The 19,489-nt window shown below is 43.0% G+C and overlaps 1 protein-coding gene across 4 annotated transcripts in view; it reads left to right on the top strand.

The window, feature by feature from the left end:
• Positions 1-8,334: 8,334 nt before the first annotated feature.
• The window catches only part of RFFL (ring finger and FYVE like domain containing E3 ubiquitin protein ligase), a 97,665-nt gene continuing 86,510 nt past the window's right edge, over positions 8,335-19,489 (top strand). For 3 of the 4 annotated variants that reach the window (XM_077482292.1, XM_077482287.1, XM_077482288.1), the window contains exon 1: positions 8,335-8,481. The gene's annotated coding sequence lies outside the window, so the exon portion shown is untranslated. Of the gene's footprint in view, positions 8,519-19,489 lie in introns of all 4 variants that reach the window. The other variant, XM_077482290.1, reaches the window with a different exon arrangement.

Raw genomic sequence — 19,489 nt, 5'->3', positions numbered from 1 at the left:
CTTCAGAAGTCACCTAATTAGTAAATAGGGTCCCCCTGTGTGTAATTTAATCTCAGTATAAATATAGCTGTTCTGTGAAGCCCTCAGAGGTTTCTTAGAGAACCTTAGCGAACAGACGCCATCATGAAGGCCAAGGAATGCACCATACAGGTCAGTGATAACGTTTAAAACAGGGTTGGGTTATAAAAAAAATCCCAAGCTTTGAACATCTCACAAAGCACTGTTCAATCCATCATCCGAAAATGGAAAGAGTATGGCACAACTGCAAGACATGGCCATCCACCTAAACTGACAGGCCGGACAAGGAGAGCATTAATCAGAGAAGCAGCCAAGAGGCCCATGTTAACTCTGGAGGAGCTGCAGACATCCACAGCTCAGGTGGGAAAATCTGTTTACAGGACAACTATTAGTCGTGCACTCCACAAATCTGGCCTTTATGGAAGAGCAGCAAGAAGAAAGCCATTGTTGAAAGAAAGCCATAAGAAGGCCTGTTTGCAGTTTGCGAGAAGCCATGAGGAGGACTCAGCAAACATGTGGAAGAAGGTGCTCTGGTTACATGAGACCAAATTTGAAGTTTTTGGCCTACAAGCAAAACGTTATGTGTGATGGAAAACAAACACTGCACATCATCCTGAACACAACATTCCCACCCTGAAACATGGTGGTGGCAGCATCATGTTGTGGAGATGCTTTTCTTCAGCAGGGACAGTGAAGCTGGTCAGAGTTGATGGGAAGATGGATGGAGCCAAATACAGGGCAATCTTAGAAAAAAACCTGTTAGAGTCAGCAAAAGACTTGAGAATGGGGTTCACCTTCCAGACTTCCCTAAACATACAGCCAGAGCTACAATGTATTCATTCTAATCAAAGCATACTCATTTGTTAGAATGGCGCAGTCAAAGTCCAGACCTAAATCCAATTGAGAATATGTGGTAAGACTTAAAAATTGCTGTCCACAGACGCTCTCAATCCAATCTGACAGAGCTTGAGCTATTTTGCAAAGAAGAATGGACTAAAATGTCACTCTCTAGATGTGCAAAGCTAGTAGGGACATACCCAAAAAGACTTGCAGCTGTAAGTGCAGTGAAAGGTGGTTCTACAAAGTATTGAGTCTGGGGGGCTGAATACATATGCACGCCACACTTTTCACATGTTTATTTGTAAAAAAATCTGAAAACTTTTTATTATTTTCCTTCCACTTCACAATTATGTGCCACTTTGTGTTGTTCTATCACATAAAATCCCAATAAAATACATTTATGTTTTTGGTTGTAACATGACAAAGTGAAAAATTTCAAGGGGTGTGAATACTTTTTCAAGGCACTGTAGAGTCTTATAGAGACTATGATATGCAGCAGTGTGATACCCTGACAGTGTCAGAGACAACAAAGAGTCCATGTTTGTGCAGCCTTCTCTGCAATGTATGCGTGTTTTTTTCTATCTATGTTGCCCATAAAAAAATAAAATAAAATGAAACCTTTTCGCTGCAGCACAGAATCCCTGGTACATACTAATGTCACTGATCCAATACTTGTCCCTGTACCTTTAAGAAGGGGTGGGCTTTCTTCAGTCTATCTGCCCTCTATCTATCCATCAGAATGCATTTGCTTCCATTGTGGAGTCACTCATAAGCTAGTGATAGGGCTACAGATACCAGGGTGCCTTGGCAGGGCCTGTAGCTTACACATGTATTTACAAATGTGTGCAGACTAAACCCCTGTTTTTAACACATACTGGTAGACAGATTAATTTGGTTGTCCGCGAGCTGGTTGGTAAGTGACCTTGTAGTTTTCCTTGGATTTATCCTTGGCTTTTTTTCTAACAGTCATTTTTAGTCCCTCTTTCCAGGCAGAGGTTTTGTGTGGTTGGTGGTCCTCACGCCTCAGTTCCCCGATCTGAGTATTGGTGATAATACAATAAAGGTATATAATATTTTCACAGAACCCGAATCTTGTTGTGATAAAATCGTTTAAATCCCCCTTCTGCCAGAACCATTCTGAATCTACATACTACATGCATAGGTGTTTTGAGCACTACCTGGTTACATAAAAGCTAATCCCCACTAATAAATTTGTGATAAATACATTTGCAATAAACAAAATAATTTTACAATAAACAATTGAAAAAAAATAATTATGTGCAATAAAGAATAAATAAAACGTGTGTCATTCATAAGATAGTCCATGTCCTTGTCTCTTCATATACATGTATCTTTTTTTTACCACTACTATTCCTTTATATTGGCTATTGGAATTTACAAATACAGCAACTTAGAAATTAGATGAAATGGTTAGCACTGGGAAACACTTTTTGATAGATAAAAATGTAGCAACCATAACCCGTTTCAGGGCGGCCTTGACTTAATGGGCTTACCAGTTACCTTCTCGTGGCCTGCTCTTCCATGTCTAGGGGTTCCCAGGGTTGATACCCAAGACTTGAACACTGACACAGATGAAGTCCTCTTTAAAAGGGTTTATTTTGCATCAAGAACCTTCAAATAACACAGTCTTTTAGGAAACAGAGGGCACAGGTGAAGAACTCAGGCACCTTGAACTGCAGGTCAAGCAAAGTCTCTATTTCCACCTAGAGAGTAGCCACTCGCAGCTGGGTACTTTGAGGCTGAACAGATCTCTAGCCAGAGATCATGGCAGTCAGCACGTTGACTCAAAACTTGATCAATCAACTAAGGGTGAACAGGAACCTTTTCCCCTTGTACCTGGAACATTTCCCGTCTCCTCAATGGCACTGGAAAAGTCTGAATTCACCAATGTCTTTCCCAACTCTGTAACCAGGCACTTCTCAGAATGCCACTTGCCGGCCCTCCTCCGAAGAGTCCTCTCCCGGACACTTCCACGAGCTGTGGTGTCCCTCCAAGCCGAAAGCACACCCGGACACTTCGAATCCTCCCTCAGTTACTGCGCCTCGGACCAGCCGGGCCTGAGACTCGGGAACAGACGGATCCCTACCCCAGACCAGATGGGTCTACCAGGGGCCATTAACAGGAACATGTTGCGGGATGTCGAACACCCCGGGACCACTCACGGGGCCACCCCGGTCCTGGAACCAGACCAGACCCTACGGGTCTCACGAACACCTCTCCCCAACCACGTGACCCACACCGCTTAAGTACCCCCTTTCCTGACTCCTCAGCGGGCCCCCGGCACTCAGAGAAGGCCGATACCCAAACATCCAACCAGACCTGGTTCTGGCCTGTCATGTGCACCTCACTATCCACATGACCAGGCAGAACTTCTAAACACAGCCTGGCCAGACTGGTGTTAAGGCCCACCTACATAATCAACCCTCAGAACCTTTATTGTTCTGAGGCAAAAACTAAATTTACATGCGTATGACATTTTGTCCAAAATGTCATCCGCTACACAAAGTGCATTTTATATACAACTATATAAATCGGACCAAAATGAGGGACAAATGAGGTAGAAGGAGGGACAGAGGGACATTGTTCCAAATCAGGGACAGTACCTCGAAATCAGGGATAGTTGGGAGTTATGGCACCCCTTTGAAAAAGTTACGTTCTGTAACGCAACGCGTCAGGGAAGGAATTTGGTGTCGGACCTATCACTTCCGGTTTACGGCCGAAACCGGAAGTGCGTGTCTGCTGCACACTCTGCTGTATTTGCTATATGTAAGTGTGGATTTTACCTTTTATTATAATAAAATAGCGAAGTTACTACACATGAAAGCCCTCTGTGTTTTTCCACTCTATATGGCTTGGATATCCTGGAGCTATTGGGAGGGCATATAATATATAGCCTCACAGTGAAATACAAACAGCGGTGGAGCAGTGTGAATGAATAAGAAGCCAGCAGTTATCCCTTTACACAGTGCCTATTTTCCAGATATTGGAGGTGAGAGGCTGGGGGAAACAGGTGGTGCACCCATTAAGCACTGAAGTTTGCAGTGATTTGCCACTCTTGGGAATCGATTTTTCACATTTTTTTGCATGAACTTTATTTATATATTTTGCAACTTCATCAGTCATCAGTGCACTTTATTTATGGACTATCACGTGTGTATATTGATTGTTTAATAATCACTATATTTGGTTTTCCACGTATTTTCACCTTATAGATTTTCTATATTTATTCTGATACTTATACGCTTGTTTATATTTGGACTATCTATGTAGATTATTTAAGTATTTGATTAATTCTTTCACGGACTTTTATTCACTAATTGTTGCACATTTATTGTTTGCACGCGTAATTTGATTTGGATTTTTTATATGGATCTATTTCTCATTGTACTTATGTTACACTCAGTGGATATTATTTGATTTACATCTATTTTGGGATTAATATTCACTTATAGGTTTAGCACTTTTAGGTAGCGCCGCATTCTTATTAATTTATATACTCAATTTTTGGTGCAGAGATCACTTTTTTTATGCTGGCTGCTTCCTATATACATTCATTTTATATATTTTCCTATGACATATTAGGTGGAGCGCACTAGTTTTCCCTTTACACAAGGGACAGAGGGACATTGTTCCAAATCAGGGACAGTACCTCGAAATCAGGGATAGTTGGGAGTTATGGCACCCCGGGCACCTGCATCTCTCATGTCCCCATACTGCAGTCAGTAGGAGCCGCTCAGGAGATCAGATCTGTGGGAGCCGTTGGGAGACAAGCTGTCACTAGCCGGACTTCTGTGTTTACAAGTGATAGTGGTAACTATCTTGGTGGAACGTAGGTTCCACCAAGCTCCACGAGAGTGGGTTTATTATAAGTCGGTATTAATTGCTAATACCTGTAAATTAAAAAAAGAGTCTTGGATGCAGATGCCATCTGAACAAAAAGATAGCTAGTGCTAAACATCTGACTCCGCATACACCACATTAATGCACAAAACAATTACACATTTGATGTTCAATGAAGATTTATTGGGAGCTGTAAAACGGTTCATATTTAGAACTTAATTTGAATTGCTTTTCTGAAACTTATTTTTTTAATAATGTGACTGGCACAGCACCCATCAGGGCTGTGCAGATATAGGGGTTGATTTACTAAAGCCAAATCCACTCTGCACTACAAGTGCACTGCAAGTACACTTGAAAGTGCACTTAGAAGTGAAGTCGCTGTAGCTCACTGTAGATCTGAGGGGAAGCTCTGCTGATTTTATCATCCAATCATGTGCAAGCTAAAATGCTGTTTTTTATTTTTATGTCCCCCTTGAATCTACAGCTACTGCACCTGAAAGTGCACTTGTAGTGCAAAGTGGGTTTGCCTTTAGTAAATAACCCTCATAGACTCACACTGTAGAGAGCATACAGCAGCAGAGTAATAGAAGCACCTCCCAAAGATCTTTCCCTACAGTTGCCAAAGACCATGGAAAGATCATGTGACCACACAACAGCAATGCAGGAATAAGGTACTTTAAGGATTTAATAAAAGTACAGTGGCATGATATATGTGATTTATGTTAATGAAGTATGGCAATTACGGCTCCATGCACACTGGAGCTCAAAAAAGCTTTTTCTGGATGCCAGATTGCTGGCAGAAAAAGCTGGTTGAAAAACGGGCTTTTAATATCATTTTGTACTAGCGTTTATGACGTCCCGTTCAGGCCCGCCTGTCAGTTTTTCAGGCGGACCTGAACGGGTGCTCCATAGAGCTCTATGGAGCGTCGGATGTCAGCGGTGACATGTCCGCTGACATCCGACCCGCTCTGATCCGAAAAAGTGTAACGGAGGAAAAAGCTATTTTTCCATCCGTCTGCGGATCGGATCGGGTGACGAAGGGCACTGCGGTCCGTCGTCATCCGATCTCCCATAGGGGAGAGCGGCGCTGTGACAGGTCCGTCCCTGCGCAGTATGCAGAGACAGACCTGTCATCTCCCTGCTCAGCGGGGATCGGCGGAGTGATCCCCGCTGAGCAAACGGATATCCACGGGGCGGATCAGAACTGATGCGCCCCGTGTGAAAGGACCCTTAGTGTTTATGGGCGTTTTTAATAAAAATACACAGAGGACACTCCCAAACTACCATGATGCATTTAAAAAATAGAAAACCAAGCGCTAATTAATGCGCGTTTATGAGTGTTTATCAGCATTTATCGGTGTTTAGCGTTTTTTAGCTTTTTTTGTGGTCAGAAAAACGGCACTTTGAACATGATTTTACGGCGTTCGGAGAACAGCCTATAATCTCCACTGCTGATAAAAGCTAGAAAAAGGCCATGTGCGCATGGACACATAGGATAACACAGAGTGGAGTTCATGGGCTGTTAAAAAAAAATGCTGTTTATGAGCTCCAGTGTGCATGGAGCTGAACTGCTTGCCGACCGTGCACTGTACATATACTGCGACAGTGCGGGCCAGCTGTGCAGAATCATGTATATATTATGCGATTCTGCATTTCCGGGTTGGGGGTGAACCTAAATGTCCAGCTGTGCTGTGATTTGTCACAGCACATGCCGATCACTGGGTCCCACCAGCGATTGAGCCTAGGCACCCGGTGATCAGCTCTGAGTCTTATGAAACACAGTGAGTGTAAAAGTCACAGACCTGTGTTCAGTGATAGGGGATCTAGTTTTTTTTTTCATTCCCTGCTAAGCACGAAATAAAAACAAATAGTTCCACAGTAAAAGCAGCACAGGGTACACATACAAACACTTGTTAGGCACATAATTAACCCCTTAATGAACCTAGATGGTAATCCTTTCCTGTCCAGGGTCATTTGTACAGTGACAGTGCATATTATTAGCGCTGATCACTGTAATAATATCAAATATCACTGATGATGTCAGTTAGTTCCCACAAAGTGTCAATTAGTGCCAGATTGTGCGTTGTCCCACTATAGGTTGCTGATCCCCCACCATTACTAGTGTAGCACCAACCCCAAAGGAGCCGCTTGAGCATATTAGGTTCTTTGTTCTGCCTCTCAACCCCAAGAATAGTCTCTGCCCCTCTGGCACACCTAGTAAACCAATGTTAATGCAGATACAACAGTAGATAGAACCAAACTGTATAAAACCAGGAAGTATTTTTAACTGAAAGTCTTTTTATCATCACGCAAACAGTAATAATATAACTGAATAGTTAAAATCTAAAACTTTGATATAAAACAGCGCTCCCGAAGCCTGCTAGTGGCCAAAAATGGCTGCTTAAACAGCGCTAAAGTGCCGCTAAAACAAGCGGCGCTTTAGAGCTGATGCGGCCCCAGTGTAAAAGGGGTCTAAGTAACGGCGTTTTTTCATTAAAAAAAAAAAAAAGTGCCGGAAAAGCTCAAGAAAACTGCCCCCCCTTTAAAGTCATTGTTTTAATTTAATTTTTTTACCAAAGACATGTAGCAGAATACACTTTGGCCAAAAAAAAAGATATGATTTTTTTTGTATTGGATATGTTCTATAGTAGAAGGTAAACATGACATGAGTTAGCATATCATTTCACTGTATGCTGGGGAAAATACTAAAACTGGAGCAGCTGGGCATAGGTGCTTTGTGGCACTGCATTTCTTTGACAATTGCAATGCTGTACAGAAATGACTTTTATATAATTTTTTACCCACAAATACAGCTTTCTTTTAGTGGTATTTGATCGCCTCTGGGTAGTTTATTTTTTGCACTGTAAACAAAAAAAACAGTTTTGGAAAAAAAATTTATATATATAAAAACAGACAGTTGAAATAAATATATATATAAATATATAAATATATATATATATATATATATATATATATATATATATATATATATATATATATATATATATATATTTTATAATATATTATATATATAATATTTATTATTATATAATATTATATAATTTTTTTCAAAACTGTCTGTATATATATATATATATATATATATATATATATATATATAAACAGACAGTTTTGAGAAAAAATATATTTGATATATAAATATATATATATATATATATATATATATATATAAAATATAAACAGACAGTTGAAAATATATATATATCTATATCTATATATCTATATATCTATATATATATATATATATATATATAAAATTATATTTATTTCAACTGTCTGTTTATTAAAAAGCTGTATTTGTGGGTAAAAAATGATATAAAAGTAATTTCTGTACAATTGTCAGTTAAAGTAACGCAGTGCCACAAAGCACCTATGCCCAGCTGCTCCAGTATTAGTACATTCCCCAGCATACAGTGGTATGATATTCTAACCCATGTCTTGTTCTCATCACACACAGTACTGTCTATAGTGCTGCCAGGAACTGTCACGTCCGCAGGGATCCGGAGGAAGCCTATTCTCATGTCAGTCAGTCACGTCTAAAGGCGTGGCTACACGTCCTTTTTGTTCTGTGATTGGGTAAAGTGTTTTAAGTGGGCGTGTGTTAGGTGGCAGCTCCTGGCTGGGACAGGTCGTGTCTTCCTTGTAGTCGGTGGTCGGATCATGCTGTTTCCTGGGGGCTGATCTGGAGTTGTGAGAGCCTAGGGGGAAGGAGGATCACCTGAGATCCAGGGATCAGGACAGGTACCTACCGCACTGACACTCCCATACCGGCACTCCTGTAAGTGACGGAACAAAAGTTTGAACAGGAAGAGCCGCTTGTGTTATTATTGTTGTGTGTGATCAGGGCTCAGCCGTGTGTAATACCTGAGCTCAGTGTCATGGCTGACACAGCCCCACAGGGAGATTACCTGTCCCAACGGTACTGGGGCTGCTTCTCACCCTCTCCTGTGCTCCCCTTCCATAGATGATGGATTATTGGGTGATGATGACACCATCGATCAGTATGACACCCACAGGGAAGTGAAATTGGATCCTTAGTTAGAAGACAAGATCATAAGTTAATCATGTGGCTTCCTGTTTTTACCAGCCAACTTCTTAATTTCATCTAAATACAATCGTGTTTATAATGTTGGTGCTGCTGATCGATTTTTATTTTCTGCCCTGGCTGATTGACTTACTTTGATCGAATCTACTCGAAATCAATAAGAAGGAAAGTTATTTGATCGGTTTCTGGTTTGATCATTTTGATTGCATTACATTAGTTAAATTAAACTGAAGCATGTATAATCACTATTGCCTATATCCCAATAATGACTAAATTGTTATTATTATTATTCAGAATTTATATAGCGCCAACAGTTTGCACAGCGCTTTACAACATCGTGGTCGAATCATTGACTTATATACCAGGGGCCTTTACATAGAAAATCAATTGCCAACTAAAGGCATTTTTTTTTTAGTTCTGGATAGTGGACAAGGATTAGAACCCCAGTTAGTTTTTATAGCTGTCTGTGCCCCCATGTGGCTACATTCCCACCAGTGATTAAAGCGGAGCTCCACCCAAAAGGGGAAGCTCCGCTTGTCTGCCTCCTCCCTCCTCTGCTGTCACATTTGGCACCTTTTTTTTGGGGGGGTGAGAAACAGCGGGTATCTGGTTGTGACAGGTACTCGCTCCCACTTCCGGCTGAGTTTGCTGTGGCGGAGTGAGCCAGCAGTTCAGCCCACTGCTCCCTCGCAGCTGGCTCAGAGTGCTGCGCAAGGCTGCCAGTTTCCCTTAGCCAAGATGGCGGCACCAGCATCCGAGAGCTGATTCAAGAATCTGCTCGGGTGAGGGTACTGGATCCCTGAACAGGTAAGTGCCTGAATCATAAAAGTCAGCAGCTTCAGGATTTGTAGCTGCTGACTTTAAAAAAAAGTATGTGTTTGGGGGTTATTGCAGTTTTATACTTGGGTGGATTTAGTATTGGTCTGATGCTGCATCTGTCACCGTCGTCCCTATGTCACTATGTCACTACTGTCAGTCAGCAACTCTCTGCTCTGCCCCCCCCCCCCCCGCTCAGTTTAGGCCGGGTTCACACTGGTACTACACGACTGTTGTACGACTGTCCTCCTACTGTGCCCTGCAACAGTCCTACTTCCATCCTACTTAAATGAACAAGATAAGATTTTGCTCCGACTTTGAGATAGTACTTGTCTTTTGACCAATCAAAACAGTCCCTGAGTGACATTCATTGCTGCTGCAATCACAATTCAGATGAAGAGGACAAGAAAAAAAAAAATCGATCCTCTTTCTTTAAAGCGTTTTATACAGCACAGTAATTGTGCTGTGTAATTTGGCCCCCTGTAATACCTGCCAGTTTCTCCTCTCCCCTTTGCAAACTGACCACGGTTTATCATGTCTGCTGAGCCCTGACAACCGTGGTCAGTTTACATGCCTCCATCATCCGCAGCCTGCTATCTGCAGCTCTCCTCTCTGTTCCTGTGTCCTCCTCCCCTCCCAGTCATGTGACTGTCCAGTGCGATCTTTCTCTGCTGTATGTATTACAGAGGGAGGCACTGAACTTTCCCTCTGACATCTGCCGGGCAGTCACGTGACCGCCTGGCGTGGTCTTCCTCCGATGTTTGTATTACAGAGGGAGATCACGTGACCACTCGACAGATGTCAGAGGGAGAGCTCAGCCCCTCCCTCTGAAATACATACAGCTGAGAAAGACAGCGCCGGGCGGTGACATGACCGGGGATAAGAAACTATTTATGAGAATTTTAGAAAATGGCATATAGTATATACATCATGTAATCCTAGCAGAGGGGCTGGCAGTGGACGTGTGCACTGCCTTAACCACTTTAATGACCTCTTTAAGGCCAGTGTGAATTGTAGTGGCAGAAATCTTTTTTGTTTACAGCTGTGAATGAGAATGGCTTTATGTAGTTGCCGGTGTCCTGTTGGATAGTGTCCCCCATCAGATAGTGTGCGCAGTAAACAGGACAAGCAGATTCTGAAAATAGTCTAAGATGAATGGCGCCAGGTTCTAGCTCCACCATCCAAGTGGACATAGAGTTAGAATAAAAAGAGCCAAGCAAAGCGAGGCCGTGCCTGAAGTGTGACAAGCGAAGCGAGTCCACGAGGGGCCTTCTAATATGTGCAGCCCTGTGTCCACTTGGATGGTGGGGCTTGCACCTGGACTCACGGCGCAGGTGCCGTTCATCTTCGGAGATTTTTGCCTGCGCAGTTCAGAGCGGACACTTTTCGATGGCCGGACTGTATATGTCACAACACCGGCCCCAATCACTGACAGGTTGCCGGCAGCTGCAGCTCTCCACACAGCCAGTGATTACCTGCTTTGACCAATGTGATTCAGTCAAAATGATCAACTCAGAAAACAATCAAATATCTTCGCTTCTTAGACTAGCCATACACTATACAATTTTTCTTTTTAGATTTACCAAAACCAGATAATATGAGGTCAAACCTAAACACTTTCAATTAGTATGCAATCAGGCAGGCCCTTACGCTACATGGCTGAAGGTAAATCTAAAGGTAATTGTTATTTAATAATTGTATAATTGATTTTGATTGACTCAGTTTGATCAAATCCAATCAGCCAGAGCAGAAAAGGATCAATCAGCAGCACTGAGATGTTTCGGTCATAAATTTTGTTTGTACAGTAATTAGATCAATCGGATTATGAGGTTCTCTGGTAGAAACAGAGATTTGATTTTTGCAGCATCCAGCAGAAATCACCTCAGGTAATCTCTGGCAGTGCGGTCGCGGGGACCTGTCATTATTGTGAATGGGGGCAGCAGCTGTAAACAAAGTTTTACAGGTCTTTATCTCCAGTGTGAATGTAGCCTTCACTCACCTTCTCAATTTGTCCTGTTTGTCGTTTGCATCGAAAGTAAAAGAAATCCCTAAACTTTGGGTTGACGTCCGAACAGGAATAGAGGGGAAATCTTCCAATGGGGACAGTAGTTCTGGTGACAACCAGAGCATACTTCACTTTGAAGGGATTTTCTCTCACTTCCTGTTTTGGCTATAGGACAGGAAATGAATAGAAATGTCCCCAATGGGACACAGATGGGGGGGGGGGGGGGGGGTTGTGGAGGAGAGATTTGATTTTGTAGGGCTTAGAACACTCCCTTGCGGTATACTTTAATCATAAGGCCTTGTTTGCACTTTTATTTATTTATTTATTTATTTATTTATTTTTTTTAGATGAGCTGCATTGATCTACATAGAACACAAGCTCAGCACAGGGACACATTGAAAACCATTGTTTTCTAGGTGCCCTGTTCACCCCATACATATGCATACGAGCTCATTATGAAATACTTGCCTTAGAACGAGGTCCCTGTATCGCAGGCTAGCCCACGCTAAAGGAGCTGACGTTTTGCCCTCCGCGTGTCTTCCGGGTTTGCGGCTCCGGCGCCGTGAGTGGCCAGAGCTGTGATGACATCACTCCCTCGCATGCGTGCGGGAGTCTTCTTTCCGGCAAGGTCTGGCAGCATCTGCCAAACCTTCGGCTGGGCATGCACAGCTCATGTGCCACTGACGTCAGCGGCTTCATGCAAAGTGAATATCTCTTAAACTGTACGGGTTTAGGAGATATTCATTTTACCTACAGGTTAGCCTTATACGCTTACCTGTAGGTAAACATTCAAAGTGTGTATACAATCACTTTAAAAGCATAGCTTAGTAACGTTGGCTGTAGAAAGCTGTAGCTGTAGTTTTTCAGCGTTTTTACAGTAGCGTTTATTTTTTTTTTTTTTTTTTTTTTTTTTTAGCTGTAGCTTTTTTTTAGCGAAAACTATACTCCCATAAAAGCTTATGGCTCCGAAACATTGATAAACGGTGAACAGCCTAGTTTTTCATTATTTTTATTTTTTTTGGCGTTTTTAACCTGTTTTAACCACTTCAGCCCCGGACCATTTTGCTGGCCAAAGACCAGACCACTTTTTGCGATTCGGCACTGCATCACTTTAACTGACAATTGCGCGGTCGTGCGACGTGGGTACCAAACAAAATTGATGTCCTTTTTTTTTTTTTTTTTTTTTTTTTTTCCCCACAAATAGAGCTTTCTTTTGGTGGTATTTGATCACCCTGCGGTTTTTATTTTTTGCACTATAAACAAAAATAGAGCGACAATTTTGAAAAAAAAACGCATTATTTTTTACTTTTTGTTATAATAAATACCCCCCAAAAATAAAAAAAGTTTTTTTTCCCCTCAGTTTAGGCCAATACGTATTCTTCTACATATTTTTGGTAAGAAAAATCGCAATAAGCGATTGATTGGTTTGCGCAAAAGTTATAGCGTTTACAACATAGGGGATAGTTTTATGGCATTTTTATTATTATTATTATTATTATTTTTTTTTTTTTACTAGTAATGGCGATCAGCGATTATTATTATTATTATTTTTTTTTTATTATTGTGACTGCGACATTATGGCGGACACATCGGACATTTTTGACACATTTTTGGGACCATTGTCATTTATACAGCAATCACTGCTATACAAATGCAGTGATTCCTGTGTAAATGACACTGGCAGTGAAGGGGTTAACCAGTGGGTGGCAGTGTAGGGGTTAAGTGTTCCTAGGGGTTTATTACTAACTGTTGGGGGCTGGGCTTTCTTTTAGTGAACACTGATCTCTGCTCCAATCACATGGAGCAGAGATTAGCATCACTTGTTGCTAGGCAGAACGGGGAGATGCGGTTTACAACGGCATCTCTCCGTTCAGCCGCCCCGTGAGACGATCGCGGGTACACCCGCGACAATAGTTTTTTTGATAACTGATAACAGCCTATGTGTGCATGAACACATAGGATAACATGCTGGGGAGTTTATTGACTGCAGAAACAAATGTCTATAGCCAAAAACAGCAGCTATAAAAACGTCCAGTGTGCATGAGGTCTTACTAAAAAGCTGCCTATGCAGACAAGGGGCATCTGTAGATAAAAGCAAGCTGTGCAGCTTTGACCAGCGTTGAATGGTGCCCTTGCTATAGGTGTAGGCCATTTGTGTACCTCATGAAGCCTGACCTGAAAACGCTCAGATTGCATCACCCCATCCTGCCTTGTTGCTAGGACGTTGCTAAGTCTCCGAGCTCTTACCTCCACCATCAGAGGAGGGAGCTGTTTCTCTCATTAAAATCTCCTCACATGCACTTTCTTGCAGTAAGCTCAGAGCTTAGTGTTTTAGAGCTCACGCCTGTGATGGTGGGGGGTGGGCAGTAACAGCTAGGAGTCTCTTAGCAACATCCTAGCAACACGGGATGATGCCATCTCTGGGAGTTCAGTCGGGCTTCGGAAGGTACGTAAATGACATATAGCAAGGGCATAATTCAACTTTGATCAAGGCTGATTAGTTTTATCTAAAGGTGTCCCTTACCTGTATAGGCAGTTTTTGGGGTAAAGGTGAACTATGCCTTTAAGCAGAATTAAAGCTAAATTTTAGACAACTGCAGGCAGGCAGCTTTTTATTGCAGAAGAGACCTGCTATGTAAAAGCTGCTTTTGTAACAGGATTCTCTATTTGGCAATTATGTATGCTTAGGCAGTAAGGCAAATTGTGTAACGACTAATCATAATTAACTTTTTATCTGATTTGAATAACCTGAAATCTGATTAGGCGCTCTATATTATTGCACTTTGAACATTTTAAAGCCAAACTAAATGGGGGGGGGGGGGGGGGGGGGGAGAGAGAATGTAAACAGGCAGGCTTTTTATTGCAGAAGAGACATGCATTGTGTAAAGTACGCTTACTTGCCTATTCACAGTGGAAGGCCTCATGCACGCCGGACAATCTAAAAAAGCCAGCAACGCTAGCTGTAGAGTGAGTTTTTCAGCATTTTTGCACTAGCCTTTTCCAGTGGTTTTAGGCTGTTGCGCTTTTTTAGCAAAACTATACTCCCATAAAGCCTTATGGCCGATTAGGCACGGTTTTTAACGCTTTCAAGCTTTTATCAGAGTTGGAGCTGAAAAACTCCTCTCAAAAAACATTTAGTTCTGGGGGGTTTTTCCTAAAAAAAAAAAAAAACGCCCCGTCCAAAAACTGCTGATAACAGCCTATGTGTGCATGGACACATAGGATAACATGCTGGGGATTTTACTGGCTGCAGAAAAAAACATCTGATGCCAAAAACGGCAGATGTGAAAAATGTTCGGTGTGCATGAGGCGGATGTACGCAGAGCTGCACATTTACAACCCGGTTTACATTCTGGCACACTGTTGGTGTGTGGGAACGATTACACTGCCCTGCATACTTTAGGTTAGCAAGCTCAGATCGCAGTTTGCCGACCTGTCATACCACATCGGTATTGTGGATGAAGCTGGTGGTAGAGGAACAAAACGGCTGCAGAGCAGAGCCCATAAGCCGATGCTTCCTGTACAGCGCCAGCTTTTGCCACATGCAGAGTCTATGGCAAAGTTCAGTTAACCCACAGGATAGACACAGGTGCACTACGCTGCACCCGCGGTGTGGGTAATCATCAGTGTGAAAGCAGTTTAGGCCCTTTTCACACGATCGGCCCTACCCAATCGGACCCTCAATTCACCTCTACAGAGCGGCAGATGTAAACAGACTTTTGTTCGTTTACTCCCGCCTGCCTCCGGTCCTAAAAATCCGATAAAAAATTAGAAGGGAGTTCGCCCCCTTCCATCTAGGTGGATCGGAAGGCCTATAGAGACTTGGGAACCCCTGCGTTAGAGTGACATCATCCCACCCCAGCGGAGAAGATGCTGGTGAGGGACGTCGTGGTTGTTAGACCATTGGTTAGTATTTGTGCCTTTTTAGTTCCGCTTTAATTGTTCTCAGCATTGCTGAGTAAAGCTGGGATTAGCCTTATAGAATTTAGTTAGAAAATTGTCGTTTTGCAAACATTTGTTCAATTATCTAAGTGTTAAATTTTGACATGGTAGTCAAAGCCAGTCCATGAAGGCACCATCAAGCAATTTTTATAATTTCTTATCCAAGCATTCCAATTAAATTTTACAGGTGTACGACCAGCTTAAAGCTGGCTATACAGTAAGACCCTTTTCACACTGGGGCGATTTGCAGGCGCTACAGTGCTAAGAATAGCGCCTGCAAAGCACCCTGAAAGAGCCGCTGCTGTGTCTCCAGTGTGAAAGCCCCGAGGGCTTTCACACTGGAGTGGTGTGCTAGCAGGACGGTAAAAGGTCCTGCTAGCAGCATCTTTGGAGCGGCGAAGGGAGCAGTGTATACACACTGCTCCTGCCCATTGAAATCAATGGGGCAGCTCGGCTATACTGTTGGCATAGCGCTGCTGCAGCAGCGCTTTGCAGTGGTTTTAACCCTTTTTTGGCTGCTAACGGGGGGGGGGGGGGGGGGGGTAAAGGCGCCCCACTAGCGATGAATAGCACCATGAAATTGGCGGTAAAGGCAGCAAAAAATAGCGGCATTTTACCACTGCCCCTGCCCCAGTGGGAAAGGGGTCTAATATATTTCTTTCATTCAGCCTGCAGATAAATCCTCCTGTTTGGCTATTTGCAGTGATGGCGACTCTTGTCACCTCAGATTTTTTGGAACTACATTTCCCATGATGCTCCACTCCACTGCAGCGTGCATGAGCATCATGGGAAATGTAGTTCCTAAACGTCTGGGGTGCCAAGCGCATCACTGGGCTATTTTCTGACCGTCGTCTTTCAGAATACCCATACAGTAGCTGCATCTGATTGGACAGGTATGGTTTGACAAGTTTCCAACAGGTTCTTTTGAGCTAAAGCTGATTGAACATTCTACTTTTGTTGAACAGTGTGGTGCTATCAAGGCCACACACTGCTTGCATGTCGGCTGAGACGGCACCTTAGAAGCAGAGCATTGACAACCTGGAAGTATATTGATAGTCAAAACGTTCCTTTTTAGATTTTGGGTAGAATAAGGCAGGGTTAAAACCTATGGCAGTTAATTTTTTGTGGTCTGGTATTTTTTGTAAATTTTAATTCACTTTCTGCCCCATAAATGTAACCAAGTTAAAGGAATTTTCACCACAATGAGGGGAATTCTCCTGTTGGAAAGTCATTTCAGGGATAAGTGTCCCCACTGGAAATTTCCCATTTTATTGCTGTTCTAGTCACCTGTAAAACTTAGAAATTTCTGTCATTTTTTGTATTCATGACAACGGAGAAATGGTGAGGTTTAATTTAACAAGAGTCTGCAGGAGCCTGACACTGCCATCGCAACTCACTGATCGCAGGTGCAATAAAGACGCACACTTTTTTTTTTTTTTTTTTTTTTCCCTGCAAATACATGTACATTTTTTACATTTTGTTTTTTTTTTTTTTTTTTTTTTTAAAGGTGAACCCAACCTTGAAGCAGTGAATATACTTTATGGCAGGGATACGCAAACTACGGTCCTCCAGCTGTTGCGAAACTACACATCCCATGAGGCATTGTAAAACTCTGACATTCACAGACATGACTAGGCATGATGGGAATTGTAGTTCCTGAACAACTGGTTCATAGTTTGAAGCCCCATGCTTTGGTATAATAGTGTGCCGCAGCTCCTTCATTTTTCAGTTAGCAGGCAGGGACCAGGTTGGTGACCAAACTGTATTGCTATATTGCAGTAGGCAATGGTGAGGTAAATGACCCCGCTGTGCTATTTGGTACCTGGATCAAAAGAAGGGCTGAACAGGATTACTAAACGTTTGGCAGGTGAAACAATTTAAAGTGTAACTAAAGACGAAACCTTTTTTATTTAAATTTTTTTTACTTGGGAGATTTACGCTTTTGATTTGTCCTTACCATTTTTTTGAGACTGTATTCAGACAGTGTTGTGACAGGGGTTTTACTGAATTTTAAAACAAAAACAAGTGTTTCCTTTGTGTCCCATTCACACTTCAATACAGCCCACTGCGATAAAATCTCATCGCAGGGCGCAGTACAGAATTGCATGGCACTCTACAGCATCACATTGCTGGACAGTGCCATGACTGAAGTGTATGTTTTGTACGCTTTTAGATAAATTTTGTACGAATGTGAAATAAATGGAGCTCTTTGTGATTTGCTGAATCGTGCACCATGCCGCACCCACCGCAGCCACGATGGACAGTTGCTGTAGAGGAAGGTGCAGCTGTCCGTTGTGTGTTAATTCAGCCTGAAAGTAAAAAAAATCCCAAAATGTGGTTTGGCACCAGAACAGGAGGGCCTATTGGACCACATAGCGACACTTAACCACTTAAGGACCGCCGTATTGCCATTGTACGTCATCGCAACGGCACAGGCAGGCACAAGCACGTACATGTACGTGCCTGCCTTCCAGCGGGTGGGGGGTCCGATCGGACCCCCTCCCGCTGGATACGGCGGTCCGGTTCGCTGCAGGAGCGATCCGTGATGAGAGGATGGCCGTTGGTTTCTGGCCACCCCCTCTGGATCGCTCCTGGCCAATGAGAAGCTTCCTCCCACTGTGTATTGTTTACACAGGAAGAAGGAAGTGATGTAATTCTCCTCGGGGCGGTCTTTTTGACCGGACTACGAGGAGAAGACTAAAAGTAAGTGTGCACCAACACTACACTGACATGTAGGTACACACAGGCACACAAACTCCCCCCCCCCCCCCCCCCCGTCACAGTGTCACTGATTGCATTGATCATTTCTTTACTGATCACTGCATTCAGTGTCAGTTGTAACAGTAAAAACTGTCAGGGCAGTTAGTGTTAGGTCCAGGGTAGCCCCCTATCACCCCCCAATAAAGATTTAACCCCCTGATTGCCCCTAGAGTTAACCCTTTCACCCCCTTTTGCCAGTGTCACTAAGCGATCATTTTTCTGATCGCTGCATTAGTGTCGCTAGGTAGCTAGTTATTTTTTTTAGGTTCACCGCCAGGTTTTTATAGCGTTGGGTACCTCCAAATACTACCCAATAATGGTTTTAACCCCCTGATTGCCCCTAGTTAACCCTTTCACCAGCGATCACAGTATAAGTGTCACTGGTGACGCTGGTTAGCCAGTTAGTTATTTAGGTTCCCCATCAGGTTTTTATATAGCGCCAGGGACCCCCATATACTACCTAATAAAAATGTGAACCCCCTGATTGCCCCTAGTTAACCCTTTCACCACTGATCACCGTATAAGTGTTACGGGTGACTCTGGTTAGTTTGCTTTTTATAGCATCAGGGCACCCACCATTTATTACCCAATAAAGGTTTAACCCCCTGATCACCCGGCGGGTGATATCAATTAGGTTTTAGAGTCAGGGTCTGCGTCGCCCCAGGCAGCGCTAGGTTAGTGCCAGTACCGCTAACACCCACACGCAAAGCATAAACCTCCCGTAGTGGTATAGAATCTGAACAGAGCAATATCTGATCTGATCAGATCTTTACTAGCGTCCCCAGCAGTTTAGGGTTCCAAAAAAACGCATTGTTAGCGGGATCAGCCCAGATACCTGCTAGCACCTGCGTTTTGCCCCTCTGCCCAGCCCACCCAAGTGCAGTATCGATCGATCACTGTCACTTACAAAACACTAAACACATAACTGGAGCGATTGCAGAGTCAGGCCTGATCCCTGCGATCGCTAACAGTTTTTTTGGTAGCATTTTATATTTAAATCCGGAAGGCAGTGCTTGGTTTTCGGGGTCCCGTACGTGGCTAGGCTCCCAAAAAGTCCCCCACATGTGGTATCCCCGTACTCGGGAGAAGCAGCAGAATTTATTTTGGGGTGTAATTTGACTTATGCCCATAGCATGTGTGAGCAATATATCATTTAGTGACAACTTTGTGCAAAAAAAAAA

Source organism: Lithobates pipiens, unplaced genomic scaffold (assembly GCF_037356315.1).
Source record: "Lithobates pipiens isolate NorthernLeopardFrog02 unplaced genomic scaffold, aLitPip1_a1.2 Scaffold_16, whole genome shotgun sequence".
Lineage (NCBI taxonomy): Eukaryota > Metazoa > Chordata > Amphibia > Anura > Ranidae > Lithobates > Lithobates pipiens.
This window is presented reverse-complemented; position numbering and strand designations above follow the sequence as displayed.